We start from the raw sequence: 5241 nt of genomic DNA on the forward strand, positions 1-5241 counted from the left end.
AACAGGGCTATTGCAGTGGTGCTTTCCTAATTTAGTGCCTACAGACTACTATCCTTGAATTAAAAAAAAAATGCATTATTTGGATATTTAGGTGCTTTATTTATCTTTATTTACTGATATGAAGCACTAGTCATAAAATTTGCATACTAACTTTAGTTTTCCTTCCTTAGTGATTTAAACTATTGTGGGTGACTATAGTTTTTCATGTTTGTTCTTTTATTGTAAGCTAACTAGGTTTGAATGTCCCAGAAGGCATGGCTATCTCCAGGTACACATTCAATTTCAATTTTGTCTATCTTATTATGAGAGCTCAAACAACATGAGCTGATTGGTTTATCCAAAACGGTTTCATTTCACTTGAGTTTCAATGCACAGCACACAAATCACGAAGAAATAAGATCCCACCATCTACACTAGCACTGACCCATACCCTATCAGTAGTCAGAAATGAGCTTCGGAGGATAAGCCAGCTTCTCATGTTCCTCTGTGTCAGGATTCAGGTACACAGGGCAAGAAGTAGGAGGCAGCGTATAAATGCACAGCGGATTCCAGACAGAATCTTAAAGTAGTAAATGCACTTTCAAAAATGAAAAGGTTTACATCAAGGTCCTGGTACCTTACACTGTTTAGAATATTATTCAGGGAAGGTCTTTTAGGGAAACTGTTCACATAGTATGCAATTTCATGCACAGAACTGTCAGACTACCGGGGACCAACTTTCTATTCTATAATTCATTTGCCACCTTCAACTGTTAGCACATCCGTATGTTTATATGAGGCTATATTTTACATTTATTACCAGATTAAATAATATATATGCAGTACCATGAGGAAATATTCTCCCTGCCCCTGTGGTAATATTCACTAAAATTTTAAAGAATAGGGTAGATACCCATCTATCCAATGTGCCTCTCCCCAACCTTATTCCCTTCTTTCCTCCAAAGAAGTGTTTACCTTTGGAACTTCATAATTTCACAAACAAGTTCTGTGGTAACAAGGGAAGCCAGAGGGGAAAACATCAGAGTGAAGTAAATGTGCAAGAGAGACAAAATGCACCATGCTGCAACAAACTGAATTCCTGAACCTGAGGCTCATGTATGCGTCACTTTCCTTGAGTATTCATAATGACTAAAAGCAATGATTTAAATATCTCCTATTACTTTTACATTTTTAATTAGAATGGAAAAATTCTCTTTTTAATGTGGAAAGAGAAGAGAGGCATTAAAATAGGACAGTGATGAACATTAAGAAAGGTGCAATGATAAACTAAGAACAACCAGTAACCTAAAAGAGAGCCATAAAATAGCAGCTATGATGGGGAGATGGGCAGTTATTTGTGCTATAAAATGGTAATGGTGTTCTCAAGGCACTGTTTGCTTTCTTGCTTGCTATATTTTTCTTTGTTTTTATCAAGCGAGGTCTCACAGAAGACCATGCTGGTCTGGGACTCACTATGTTTTCCAGGTCAGTCTTAGGCAAGGTTTTAAGCATCTTCTAAGGATCTCATTACAAAATAATGATCTTTTTAATTTACGTGGCTAACTCCAAGCCTCCACACCAGCCCTCTGTATGCATCAGAATGGTAACTGGACAAGATTTTCCTGGCAACGGCAAAGGACTGATTGGAGGCAGTAGGAAAAGGGAGGATATGAAGGATGTTAAGGCTCAGTGTGGGCAAAGTATATGATGTTCTTAAAGAAGAATGTCTTTATGAACCCTTCACTATTTATAATAAATATACACCAACTAAAATAGAGACCAATTGAAGTTTTAAAATGATATCATATAGGAGTGAAAAATACATCAGAATATAAAAATATGCTCTTTAAAGGATAAATTGTAACTACAAGGACAAAAAAAAGTTAAAAATAAATGCTATAAAAAAGCACAGTGAAAAATTAAGTATAAAGAGGCCAAAAACTAGCATTATTTCAAAATAATGTCCTTAAAGCAAGATGACTATAGGTGCTAGATGCTACATAATGTTGCCAGAGATCAGTACACTGGAAAATGTAGCAATTATCCATTTAAATGCACATCAACTTAATTTGCAAACTAAAATCAGGACTGATAGAATAAATGAGAAAATCAGACAAATTTCAATCAAACTGTAAGACCCCTTTCCAAAACTGTAACACTCAATAATATAATGCAATGGTGAACAAATTTAATCTACTTTAGATATTTAGAAGATCCCCAGCAGTAGAATTTTAATTATGTCAAGAATACTTAAACCATATATTGGTTAAAAAATTGTATTCACCAAACTTGATATACATTAGAAACTAATGACAAAAATTAAGTAAATAAACTGGATAGTTGTGTTGTTAATCAACAGGCTTTTGAACAATCTATATGAAACATGGCAAATAAAAACAGAAACTTAATAGCATTTTGAAGAGAAAGAAAATGATCCATGACAGATTGAAATTTGTGGGATGTAGATAGATATTTCTTATGAGAGTGGTTCTCAAGCTGTGGATAACAACCACTTTGATAAATCTCTTTCTTTAAAAATACTTATGCTATGATTCCTAACAGTAGCAAAACTAGTTATGAAGTAGCAATGAAATAATTTTATGGTTGGGGAGACTACAACATGAGGAATTGTATTAAAGGGTCACAGCATTGGGACGGTTGAGAATCAGTGACTTAAGGTTTATTTGTGTAGTTAAAACAGATAAACAATAAGAATGGCCCCAAATCACTTTAAGTTTTCCTTTTAAGAACCTTATTAAAAAGATATAGAAATAGAAGCTAACAAAAACAAACAAGAACAAAGTAATTGACTACGGACGTAAGTGCTTGGGTAAGAGGAGCACATATCTAGTTTGTGATGATCCCCAGGGTCAGTCCCTTACACTTCAAACAGGAAGAAAAGGAAGGAAGGATGGAAGGAAGAAAAGAAGGGAGGAAAGGAGGGAAGGAAGGAGGGAAGGAGAGATGGAAGGAAGGAGGGAAGGAGAGATGGAAGGAAGGAGGGAAGTAGGGAAAAGGAAGGAAGGAAAGAAAGAGAAAGCATGAGAGGGAGAAAATAAATGAAGGAAGGGAAAGATGGAGGGAGAGAGGGAGGAAGGAAAAACGAGAGAAAAGGAGGGAGGGATGGAGGGAAAAAAGAAATGAAGGAAGGAGGGAGGAATGGAAGGAAGGAAAGAAGGAAGAGAGAGAGGAAGGAAGGAAACAAGAGAAGGAAGGAAAAAGGGAGGAAGGAAGAAAGGAAGGAAGGATATCAGAAAGAAGAAAGGAGGGGAGCAGGAAGAATAGGGAAAACAGAAAATAAATGCAGACTACAAACAACCGTACATAATTAATTTTTTTTCAAAACTTAAAAATTTGTATACTTGGAGTATGGATAAAGAGAAAACACAATTACCGTTCTCAGGAATTAAAACCCAAAAGTAATAACTATAGATATTAGAAATGTAAAAAAATGGTGATGTTGTATTAAATAATAAAGTATCTAGTTGTGATGCTGTAAATGGGGTATAGGAGAGACAGACAGACACTTTTAAAATATTATCATTGAAATTGCCTACTTTTCCTATTGCAAAGTGGTGTTTATAGAGGTCAATCAATTGTTCAACATGCACAGACTGTTAAAGTTCTATTTGTCTTAGTGAAGGCTGCCCCTAGTCTTGGTGACCCTGGAGGAGAACAAATTTGACACCAGTACATACTCACCAGACTCATCAATCGCAGTGCTTCTGAGAGCAGATGTCAAACACCAAGGGGAAATGCATGGGAGACAGGAATACTGCAAGTCTTCGGGATGTGGTTGACTACCTAGTCAGAAGGATAAGGCTGTGCTTCAACACCCCCAACTCTCTGTCAAGCCAGCTGACTCCAAATGCCATAAGGCAGCTATTTTTTTTAATGTTAATCTGTTCCCATCTCAGATCACCAGCTCTCTGAATAATTTGAAGAACCTGGAAAAGCTACAAGTCAAAAGGATGGAAAAAAAGTAGGAAGCATAAATGAATAAAGTACAAACTGAAGATTCGATCTGTCTCTACTCTCTGGCATTTGAGGCCCAGCAACTGGAGTCTTTGCATATCAAATTCAGCACTGCATATTCCATACACAGATTGCAAAGATCATTACTCACTGTGATGGAGAGAGAAGAACTTTAATCCCTTATTACACAGAAAGCTCTATCAAAGAGATTGTGTAAGTTTTCACATTTGTTTTCAAATTCTTCCAATATGTACAAATGAAGAATAAAAGTTTTATTTTTTAAAGAAATTAGTAAAGCTTTGCTTTGAAAGTTTCTGAAGTCTTTCAAGTAAAAAATTTGTGAATCCATATCTCTCAAAGTAAATAAAAATGTAATAAGATATTGTATCAAAACAAAAAATGAAGCTTATTTTTGAAACTCAAGGAAAAATTTAACACTTGTATTATCTATGTTAAAAGAAAAATAGAAATAAATCATTATTTGCTAACAGATTCATATAAAACATTTGGTATAATTAAACCCTTATTTGTAATTTTAAATAGTATTTCAAACTATATGAACATTCTTTTAACATGGTGAATATACTATATATGTTTTAAGAATGTCCCCAAAGCCATTAATATTGTTCCCTTAAAGAGATATTTTAAAACAGTATTAGTAGAAATTCTTAAGGTTCAAACTGTGGCTGACAACCAATAAATAGAATTAATAGTCTATTAAGTGACCATTCAGAATTCCTAGCTAAGGAATGTCATTAAAAACCATTAGACTTTCAAAAAGTCATGAAAAGAAAAACATTTTTATTAACAAATAAAACTAACATCATACTAATAATGTCAATATTCTGAAGTGAAAAATGTAGGCTTCCTTTTCTCATTGATAAAATTGAGATGCATCCATGATCTTATGAGCTCAAAAGCAGAAGTTGGGGTAAGGTATGTGAAAACACGGATATTAAGTAGAACATAATAATAGTACAGTTAATAAATACAAATTGAAATCTAATATATGTGTGCTTTTCCTTTAGTTTTTGCATTTCTCGTTTTACAGTCTTCAATCTTTGTCATAGTCGCCTCTGCTTTGTCTCTTTACACTGTATTTTAACATGGTTTGTAAGTTTTGTTGATGGCATGATGGGTCTGTCAATATGAAAAATTAGATGTTTCCTGTGTGTTCTGGCTCTAAGGATTTCTATCAGTAAGCCTATTTTGGCTGAAATTGGTGCTTGAATATGTGGTCCAGTGTTTTATATCCTGGATTCTTGCTCATCAGGCTAACAGGATTGG

This window comes from Microtus pennsylvanicus, chromosome 8 (genome assembly GCF_037038515.1).
Source record: "Microtus pennsylvanicus isolate mMicPen1 chromosome 8, mMicPen1.hap1, whole genome shotgun sequence".
Taxonomy (NCBI): domain Eukaryota; kingdom Metazoa; phylum Chordata; class Mammalia; order Rodentia; family Cricetidae; genus Microtus; species Microtus pennsylvanicus.